Below are 11088 nucleotides of genomic sequence, written 5' to 3'. Positions count from 1 at the left end.
TCCTGTCACATTCATTAACATGGAGATCTGGGTGCAGCTGCATTAATCTTAGTACAGGTTTTACTCATTTTTTTCCATGCAAAAAATGTCCTATTAAAATACCAGGATTACATAACCGCAGAAAAACGCGTGCTAAAACCAACACCTTATCACATAGGCATCTAGAGGGTTAAGTTGAACTAGCAGTGACATCAGCTAAGAAAAAGGGCAGCTGCCTCTCCCTCCACCCTTGCAGGAGCGGCAGGCAGAGAGTTGACCAATCAGGACTCATCTTTATTGTTTGGACCAATGGGAGCGGAGCTTATTGCTCTCTCCCCTAGAGCTTGAAAGAAAAGAGTAGAAGCGGTGCGGTGAGTTCCTGCATGGAGGTCAGCGGGATTGGGGCTGTTCTGTTTACAGGAAGGGATTCCCAGGTGGCTGCTGCTGACGGAAGAGCGGGATATATCTGAGCCACGCTGTCTTCACGGAGAGAGGGATCGGGCAAGCTGGAGGAGTGCTGCAGTTTCCTTGGAGTGCGCTTTCTTCTTCTTTCCCTCCCTCCCGGGACCCCAGCAGGGCAAACTCTGAAATCTTGAACTGACAGATTCCGGGCCTCACGGGAGGTGTCCCGGGTTGCCAGGACAAATCGAGCTATTGTGTACCGGACGGGTAAGTCTACCCTGATCCCAGGGATTTGAGTTTCTGGGACTATCGCATGCTCAGCCAGCAGAGGAGGGGCTACCAGGATTCAGATAACTTTATTTGCAGGACAATTTTACATTTATTGCCAAAGTAGCACATGTCTTACTCCCTTTATTTTGCCCAGTATGAAAATATAATATGCTATTTGTTTTGATTTAGATGTGTGGTCCCTACCGACGTAGTTTCCCACGAAACACAGGTAGTGTCGGGGGGGATAGTTAAGATTTGAATATCTGATGATATATGTAAGTGGTCTTATAAACATTGATGAATAATAAGACAAGAAATTTGACAACAAGAAAGCAAAATTAAGGTGAAAAAACTTTCTGCCAAAGAAACACATAACATTAACATATAAAAAGGGGAAGAAAAATAAACTGTACTGTAAAATTCCAGGTTATGTAAAGTACAATAAAACGATACCCCTCAGGATTTGGTCCATTTTGTCCTGGCCAAATTACATTTCTAGCCTTGTGGTAGCATACTTTGTTGCAATAGTTGTTTCTCTTCATTTTCCCAAGACTATACAAAGTTTTTCCTGCTCAGATTTTGTGAGAGATCTTCGAATTTTCACTGTCATATTTGGGAATGTAAATCCCTGATGTCTTTTTTGTATTTTGCTCTCAAGGAAATAATTTCTTTTTCTATTAATCTGGTATTATATTCAGAGTCTGGTTTCAGTTTTTGTCTGCATATCTGTAGTTTGAGATCATTTATTCAGAATTTGGTGAGGGTCTGCTGGTTTACGCATGTGGGACTGAGGTGAAGTCTTGTGCTAGCATGTACAGCTATGATAGAGGTTTATAAAATCACAAGTAGAGTGGAATGGGAAAATAGGGAATGGTTCTTTACCCTTTCCAATAGTACTAGGAATAGGGGATACACCATGAAGCTAATAGGTAGTACATTTTAAAACAAATAGGAAAAAGTATTTTTTTCACTTGGTACAAGATTTAACTGTAGAATTTGTTGCCAGAGAATGTGGTGAAAGTATTTAGAGTAGCTGGCTTTAAAAAGAGTTTGGACAAATTCCTGGAGGAAAAGTCCATAAATCAGTATTAGCCCTGTAGACTTGGGGAAAGTCCTTGCTTTATTCTTGGTTATGAGTAAGAAAGATTGGACCTATTTGGGATCCTACTGGGTGGTTGTGACCTGCATTGGCTACTGTGAGACAGGATTCTGGGATTGATGGACCTTTGGTGTGACCTATTATGGAATATCTTATGTTTTTTATTTTCTGTGGGTGGATCTATAGCTGATTAGCTTGTTCTGTTTTTCTAATCTGCACTTCCTAGTAGGGTTGATGTAATAAAGTGTGTTCACGTTAGTGCAGGTTTTTTTCTGACATTAGTTAATACCCCTGTTACATACCAGAGTTAACTCCTAAAAAATAACAGGAGTAAAATCCAGCATTAAGATTAGGATGCAAATCCCATGTAAAAGAAAGCATTAACTATTCCTCAGTATTGAAGTGAGGTGTGTTAAAGGGCAGACAGCTTAAAGCATATTTTCTTAACATTGACAATTTTACTCCTAGGTCAAAGCAGGAGGACTCACATTTCTGATTGCCATATTATACTATTGCTGTGCCCAGTGTGGTAGTGTCTAGCTGCTTCTACCAAACTGGCTACAGCAATATAATAATTTTGGCCAACAAAAATGTGAGTTTATTCCATCTCAGACCCAGTTTAATTTCTTTCACCTACAGTTGAACAGCACACCAGTACTGTGCATCCAACTTTGGCATACAGTTTAACTGTATGCCAAACATGACAATTAATAACTCCACATCTACAGGATAATTCTTTAATGTTGCAATTGTCGCAAATGCCATTTTTTGCATATTTGTCCTCTCTGTTAAAATCCCAGCTTACTTCTCTGTTTCCAAGTTGAGTAACTCCCTTGTTTTATTGTAACTGCAACCTTTTAGTTCCTAACTTGTTTAATGTTATTATTATTTATTATTACGTTTGTTCCTTCTCCTCTTGTTAATTGTAAACCGGCATGATGCGATATCCATCGCGAATGCCGGTATAGAAAAAACTTTAAATAAATAAAAACTGTAGATACTCACCCCAAGGAGCTTACACTTTGATGCACTGAGCTGTAAGTGCCTACTCCAAAGAGCAAATTCTTGCATTGAAGGCCCTTTTGGCAGAGAATGGCAAAGCAAAGCATAAGCTCTCTGGGGTGGACAAAAACAGCTAGCTCAACACTACATAAATTGGGGGGGCGGGCACCTAAAGCCGAACAGGATGTCAAAGTCGGATGCACAGCGCAAAGTGCACACTGTTCAGCTGACTGTGCCCACCCCAAATTGCTTATTCTTTTATTTTACTTGCCATGCCTTGACAAAATGGTATTGCATGTGAGATTGGTGCTATGCAGCCCAACTTGTGGGCATACTCTCCCACTCAAGGCCATTTTGACAAGGCATGGCAAGTAAAAATAAAAGAATAAGTTCTCTGGGGAACACACCTAAGGCTAGATGAACAAAGCACAGCTGTCTGGCTGGGATTCAACAGCTGAACAGTACACACTTTGGTGCTACATATGTGTGTGTGGTGTTGTTTATCTGTTCAGGAAAACAAAGAGAACCTGTGACAGGTGCCTGCTTTAGAGAGCTCACATTGGAAATTTACCTCCTGGGTCTAAGGTGGAGTAAACTCACATTTCTGGTGGCGCATGTATTTTGTTGTGCTCAGTGTGGCATTCCACCTCAGATCCAGGAGGATTTACATTTCCAGTGTAAGCTCTCTGGGCCGGGTGCTTACAGCTGAACAATACTTCGGTTGGGAAGCATATTTTTTTGTTCAGCTATAGGTGCCAGCCCCAGAGAGCTTACACCTTCTTTGGTCTTAGGTGGAGTAAGCTTGCATTTCTAGTAGCCAGAGTTATTCTTTTGCACCCATTCTGGTAGAAAGATACTATCACATGGGCACAACAATAGGCTATCATGGTCACCAGAAATGTAAATTAACTTTTACTCTACCTCAGGCCAAGGAGTTAACCTGAAAATTCATGTAAGTGCATTAAACCAGGAATATGGTGGTATGGACTTGCATGCAAAATTGTGCCCAAGTTAGGATGCCCAGTGTCAATCTTGCTTGCAAGGCCATTTTGTCAAGTGAAATCAAAAGGTAAGCTCTCTGGAATAGGTAACTACAGCCATTTGAGATGCACAGCGACAAAGTGCATACTAACTGTAGGTACCCTCCCTAGAGAGCTTACCCTTTGCTTTCACTTGGCATGCCTAGCCCAAATGGTCTTGCATGTGAGACTGTGCCCAAGCCGGGATGACCAGTGCTAATCTTGCATGAAGGTTTTTTTGGTGATACTCCTTCCAACTTCAAGCACTTATTCCTATTTTAAAGATCATTTAAAGCTCTCTTCCGCATTAGTGCTGACTTTTCAGTTTAACTTGCATTTTAGAACATAAGAACATGCCAAGCTCAGCATTCTGTCTCCAACACTGGCCAATCCAGGCCATCAGAATCTGGCAAGTTCTCAAAAACTGTCTATCCCATGTTACTGTTGCTAGTAATAGCAGTGGCTATTTTCTAAGTCAATTTAATTAATAGCAGGTAATGGACTTCTCCTCCAATAACTTATCCAATCCTTTTTTAAACCCAGCTACACTAACCACATCCCCTGGCAACAAATTCCAGAGTTTAATTGTGCATTGAGTGAAAAATAACTTTCTCAGATTAGTTTTAAATGTGCCATATGCTAACTTCATGGAGTGCCCCCTAGTCCTTCTATTATCCAAAAGAGTAAATAACTGATTCACATCTACCCGTTCTAGACCTCTCATGATTTTAAACACCTCTATCATATCCCCCCTCAGCCATCTCTTCTCCAAGCTGAAAAGTCCTAACCTCTTTAGTCTTTCCTCATATGGGAACTGTTCCATTCCCCTTATTTTGGTTGCCCTTCTCTGTATTTTCTCCATTGCAACTATATCTTTTTTTGAGATGCGGCGACCAGAATTGTACACAGTATTCAAGGTGCGGTCTCACCATGGAATGATACAGAGGCATTATGACATTTTCTGTTTTATTCACCACTCCCTTTCTAATAATGCCCAACATTCTGTTTGCTTTTTTTGACTGCCGCAGCACACTGAACCGACGATTTCAATGTATTATCCACTATGATGCCTAGATCTTTCTTGGGTTGTAGCACCTAATATGGAATCTAACATTGTGTAACTACAGCATGGGTTATTTTTCCCTATATGCATCACCTTGCACTTAACTACATTAAATTTCATCTGCAGTTTCGATGCCCAATTTTCCAGTCTCACAAGGTCTTCCTGCAATTTATCACAATCTGCTTCTGATTTAACTACTCTGAATAATTTTGTATCGTCTGCAAATTTGATTACCTCACTCGTATTTCTTTCCAGATCATTTATAAATATATTGAAAAGTACGGGTCCCAATACAGATCCCTGAGGCACTCCACTGCCCACTCCCCTCCACTGAGAAAATTGTCCATTTAATCCTACTCTCTGTTTCCTGTATTTTAACCAGTTTGTAATCCATGAAAGGACTTCGCCTCCTATCCCATGACTTTTTACTTTTTCCTAGAAGCCTTTCATGAGGAACTTTGTCAAATGCCTTCTGCACTCTTCATTTAGCGTGTTTTTTATACTCCTGTTTGATTTGCGTCCCATTAGCTTACTGCACACTAAGTAAAACCCAGGCCAAACTTTAACTCCAATTTTAGCATAGGTTTTAATACCTCAGCCCCTGTAGGAGGTATACTGATAATCTAGGTCAGTTTACACTATTTTCATTGTAGCCTGTGTTGAAGTTATTTTGAGTTCCTGGTGTTGGTGCTAGTTTGATATGGCAGGTTTGTTAGATAAATGCTGTGTGTAGGCTTTTTTTTTTTTTTTTTTTTTTTTTTAAGCATTCTGTGTTACTTCACACAGAGTACGTGATAGTGGAGGAAGCTTGTGTTGCTGCTGCTGACATGATGGCAGAATGTTGTTTTGGTTTTTATTTATTTCTTTATTTTTTATGCGGTGTAGAAAGCAGAAGCCCCTATTCCTGCTCTGCACCCATCATTAGAGGTGCTTCAATTAGACACAAGAGTGGAGGTGTAGGATGTCTATTGGGGATTCAGTCCCATTCTTTATAGTTTGGGATGAAGGGTAAACCTCAGACTTCACTTCCATATGAGAGAGAGGATTGGCTGAATGGTGCTATCATGCACATTTAACTGTAGTTTTGCTGGGAAGTTGTATTTGTCCCAAAGTTTCTTTTGTTGCATATAAGGCCCTGGATGCACTTAATCTTAGGCTAAGGTATATACAACTCAATTTCTTGTTTAGGGAGAATTTGAATTTATGTTGGAGAGTTTGGGATGTTCCTGGGCATTCGGGTTTTTTTTTTTCCAGGTTTAGTTATAGGGCCCATGATTTGCAATAGGTCTGCAGCAGGTTAGGTTTCTTGTAAATCTTCTGGGGTAGGGGATAAAATGACCTGAGCCATCTGCATACAGCAGGCACTTTATTTCTGAGTTGTTTAATTTAATCCTGGGGCTGAGGAGCTCTCTAGTACTGTAGGGAGATTTTTGTTATAGATATTGAGGGTGCGGCACAGGTTACATCCATGCCTCACTCCTCTGTCTGCATGTTGTGTGTTTTTTACCTTACAGCTGATGGCTGAATACATGGATTTAATTATGATAGCTTTTTTCCCTCCATTCCAGTTTTTAGTAGTTTCAGGTTGAGACTGGTAAGCTTTTGTAAACTCGATAAAACTTTGTGCATACTTGAAATAAATGTCTGAAATAGAAGAGGCCATAGATAACCATTCCTTTTGCGACATATGGTATGCAAGGGACTTAAATGGAAAATGGACAGATATGAACTGAGTACCTCTCCTAGTCTTCTAGTTCTGCCTTCAGGTACATCCCCATTTTGACAAAAGTCCGTATCTTTGAAATGCAAAACTTGGGTCTTCGTGTGAACTCTCTGTATCCTATTTGCAATGTCAGACTATACCTGTTTGATGATTATCCCCGTTATTGAGCACTAGGTTGAGTATAACTCCCTCCCTCGTGGGTTCCATTACCATTTGTTTGAAGAGAGTCCCTTGCAGGGCATCCACTATCTCTCTCTACTTCTGATAGATTCTGCAGAAGGAATTTTCCAGTCTACGTCTGGCAGATAAGTCTCCAACAATCAATACATCTCCCTTCTTTTCCACCTTTCGGATGTCTTCAACCAGATCTCTGTCTAGTTGTTCCATATGATTCGGAGACCTGTAAACCATACCAGTAAAAATGGATGCACCATTATCTCTTTTTTTTTTTTTTTGGATGGCCCATAATGCTGCTTTTCTACCCCACATTCCTTGCAGTTCAGTAGCTTGGATATTGTTTTTGACATAGAGCTACTCTTACCCCTTTTCTGTCCTTCTTTATAGCCCGGAATGGCTGTAACCCAATCCATGAGAATTTGTGAACCATGTCTCTATAACAGCAGCAGTGTCCAAGTCTGCCTCCACCGTTAGGGCCTGCAAGTCTGGGATTTTATTGCCCAAACTACAAGCATTTGTAGTCATAGCTTTCCAATTTTGCTCTCTTGATTTGTTGCACTTCCTAGGTATCTTTTCTGCTTTTTTGAGATGATTTGATTTTATTTTCAACTCCCATGTCCTGTATTGCTTGGGGGTAGCATGTCAGTTTCATTGGCCATGTCCTACCACCCCCATTCTTTAGTTTAAATGTCTGATAATATATGAATTTCTCTCTTAGCATCCTCCTTCCTGCTACAGACAAATGTAGGCCATCCTTACCATATAGCCTTTTACTGCTCCATAGATGACCCCAGCTTCCAATGTATCCAAACCATTTTCTGTACACCAGGTTTTGAGCCAGGAATTGAAATTATTTATATGGCATAGCTTTTCATTTCTCTTTCCATGAATAGGTAATACTTCCGAAAAGGCAATAGTCTATGCCGTGTGTCTTATCTTGCCTAGATTTTGGAAATCATTTGTCCTTCAGGGGTACCATTTCTATCGAGGTCATTGGTCCCCAGATGGATGATAACACTGATATCAAAGTTCCTACTTTCATCTTCAATGACTTGGTCTGTGTGGTTTGCATTTCTACTAGCTGAGTTGAGATTGCTAACAGTTAGAATATTTTAGACATTTCACCATAGCAGAAGCAGAACTCAGGTAGGATGCTCAGTGCTCATAGGACTGAGTATCAGCCAGGTAGGACATGTGCTTGGAGATACTGGCTCAAACTAGATCCTGGCTACCTCCAGCTCTGCAATAGTTTCAAAGCACCCCCAAATCTCTAGTAAAAACTAGTACTTAAAGTTCCTTGCTTAAATAACAGGCTTGGAAATTGACAATTTTAAAAAGATACAAAATGCGACTGGTACACTTGTTCACAGTTTTCTCACATCCTAAGATGTTTAATTTTTAAGAAGGTGCAATTCCTACACTCCCCAAACTATGGGGGTTAAGGTACTCTTTTTGGGATCTATTTTATTGCTGGGTATATTTCCTCCCTCCGTCTCTCTGTTTCTAAAGAGATCTCATGTTTTCTTAAACTAGCATTGCTTGTAGCCAGGAAATGTATTTTGCCTGATTGGGTTGAAAATGTTCCCCCTTTGAATCTACTTTAGCAAGATAAAATGCTATCTCTAATGCAAAGTTGATCAAAGCATTGGAGCACTCATTTTAATCGGGCATTTGTGCCCATTAAAGGATAATAAGACTCGCACAATATGGCATAGGAGAGATCTTTTGTGATTTGGTATGTCTGTTTCAATTGCTTTGTCCTATTTGTTTTAACTTTAACTTTTTATTTTCTATTCTGTTAATTACTTTTATGTTTTATTATGTAAAATCCTATTCCTTTCAATGACTTGATAAAATAACAGCAGAATAAATAAATTATATGTATTATGAATGTTTTATAGTAACCCCCCCCCCCCCCCCAAGTACATTGGCTTAAGCAGGCTAAAAGTCAATTTAAATAAAATAAATACCATACTATATGGATGTAAATCATGGGATATGTGGAGCAGAGGTTCAGGTGAGTTCTGTATGTTTAGGGGTAGTGTGGTATGTATGGGGTGGTTGACTTGCGTGTGTTGAGGTTGGGTGGGGGGAGGGAAGGAGTATAGGCATACTGGGAGATAAAGAAACAAAATAAATTAGATCTATCTGTCTGATTTTTCTATTATGTACACACACTTTTATGTTTTTCCAGACATTTTCATCTTGGTGATGTATTGGTATATCTTATCTACTTTTTCTTCTTTGTGTAACCCCCTATCTCAGCAGATATTGCATAATTCTTTGGGGCAGGGACCCTGGCTAGCTCTTCCTTTTTTCTCTTTCCCCAGGGTGTGAATCCTTGTTATGCGGGGAAAGAGTTAATTTTCAGGGCCCAAGTGTTGGGGTGACTGATTCCTTTGTCATATCCCTGGGAGACGGTATATTTTGTTATGAATGGCTTGAGCATAAACCCTGTTTGCTGCTGCATAGTTGGTACTACCTCGCGGGCAGAGCCCCAAGGTCTGTGCAGAAACTGGCAAATGTGCCTTGGAACGAGCCAGGCTAAGGCAGAGTGCAGGACAGTCTGGGAGTTGGGGTGGGTGGCTGACAAGGTGTGGGCAAGGTCCAAAACTAGGGTCACATCCAAGGCAGCGACAAAGAGTAAGTCGGGATCCAAATCTAAGGGCTGGGCTGGGGAAACTTGGCAGAACAGGCAAGACACAGGGCAACAGAAATGACAAGACCAGGAGATGAGTTGGCAAGACTCCAAGGACAAGGGTAAGACTGACAGACAGAGACTGGGCAAGGCAGGCTGGCAAGGTGAGGTTGGAGGCAGGCTTGGATGAAGGCAAAGAGACCTGTTGCTGAGGCGAGGAAGAGGAGTTGCGGTTAAGGTTTAAATACCCTGCCGCCTGATGTCATCAGGAGGCACCTGCTATGAGGATTCCTGCCACGGGGCCTGTGGCACATGTTTATACTTACGGAGGTCAAGGCAAGCTGGCGCCTTCCCAGCTACAGGTCACCTCTGTGGCCATTGGGTGAGTAAAACTGCTTCTGGGGCTGTCCCTCCCCAAACCTCTTAACTTCAGCTTTTGGTGAGATACCAATGGTTCTTCTTTACCATCAGGTGACTTTGGAGGTTCAACATGATGTCCAGGGATTCTTTGTTTCTGGGCTGAACTGAAGAAGCATCCACTGACTGGTTGTTTTCTATGGACAAGAACATTGTGTTGCATGATGAAAGCCCCTACTATCTAGGCAGTGGCCTCTACCTCTGCAATGATGGACTTCAATGATTTTGGACAGTCAGTAGATTTGCAGGATGCTAAGGCTTTAGGTCATGGCTCATAGCATGGGTCAGAATATGATGTGTACCGGAGTGGCAGATTCGAACATTCCAACAAGGTGATCCAGAGCACAGTAGCCGGAGGCAAAGACAAGATGGCACAATGCTCCTGATACGAAGCACCCTAAGGGTTGATTTGTAAGGTGCCCCAGTCAGTAGATGATTGAAGGGGTCTGAGCCAGGGTAGTCCAAATACAAGAGGATTGGTTGCCTTAAGTAGCACATAAAACTGGAGGTTTTCTCAATGAGAATCAATCTGCATGGTAATAGGCAGGGTGGCCATAGACACATGACCTTGCACGATTTCACCATAGATGGAAGAAATAACACAGGGTGTGGTCACAACAAACTGCTGAGGCCATGAGCTCAGTGATCATGTCTCCACAATGAGCCATTGTCATCTTGACCACCCAAGTGCAGGAGCAAAAAACTCTACCCACACTGGCATAAGAGGGACTCTTGAATACAATTGTCACCGGCTTCAGAGTCTAGTAGGACTTGAATTTGAATGCAGTGCTCACTGAAGGCTAGAGACACCAGTATTATCAGTTGTGGGGAGGAAGTTAGATGGTTGAAAACTGTCTTCCAGATTTGTTTCTGTTCATGGAATTTCCTTGTTTCTGGAGACAGTCGCTAGTGAAATTTCTCTGTGCTGCACAGTGGAAACAGAGGTAGAGTGTTCTACTGAGTCGTGTGCTGTCCAACTGCATGGGTTCTTTGAAGGAGACAGTCCTCACTGGCTCCAGGGTGTTAAAAAGCTTAGGAGCCATGTGACCGGATCGATAGGACGTCTTCTCTCAAGCTTGTTCCTGGAATCTTAGATCAACCTGTATAGCCAAGGCAAAAAGTGCTCCTAGGGATGGAGGAATCTTTTATTCTTCCAGATAATCCTTGCCAGAAAATGGCAGTTTGGCTGTCTTCACCCCAATCATGCTCAGATGTCAAGGTGCAAACTTCCACTGCATACTCGCCCAAATGTCTCACAAGGCTCCTAACACAAAAATCTTAAAACCCAAAAGCAACCCA

General features: G+C 41.5%; 1 protein-coding gene across 1 annotated transcript in view; it reads left to right on the top strand.

Moving 5' to 3' along the window:
• The first annotated feature begins 298 nt into the window (after nucleotides 1-298).
• The window catches only part of ARMC1 (armadillo repeat containing 1), a 74638-nt gene continuing 63848 nt past the window's right edge, over nucleotides 299-11088 (top strand). Inside the window, exon 1 of the mRNA XM_029591387.1 lies at nucleotides 299-648. The gene's annotated coding sequence lies outside the window, so the exon portion shown is untranslated. The remainder of the gene's footprint in view (nucleotides 649-11088) is intronic.

This window comes from Rhinatrema bivittatum, chromosome 2 (genome assembly GCF_901001135.1).
Source record: "Rhinatrema bivittatum chromosome 2, aRhiBiv1.1, whole genome shotgun sequence".
Taxonomy (NCBI): domain Eukaryota; kingdom Metazoa; phylum Chordata; class Amphibia; order Gymnophiona; family Rhinatrematidae; genus Rhinatrema; species Rhinatrema bivittatum.
This window is presented reverse-complemented; position numbering and strand designations above follow the sequence as displayed.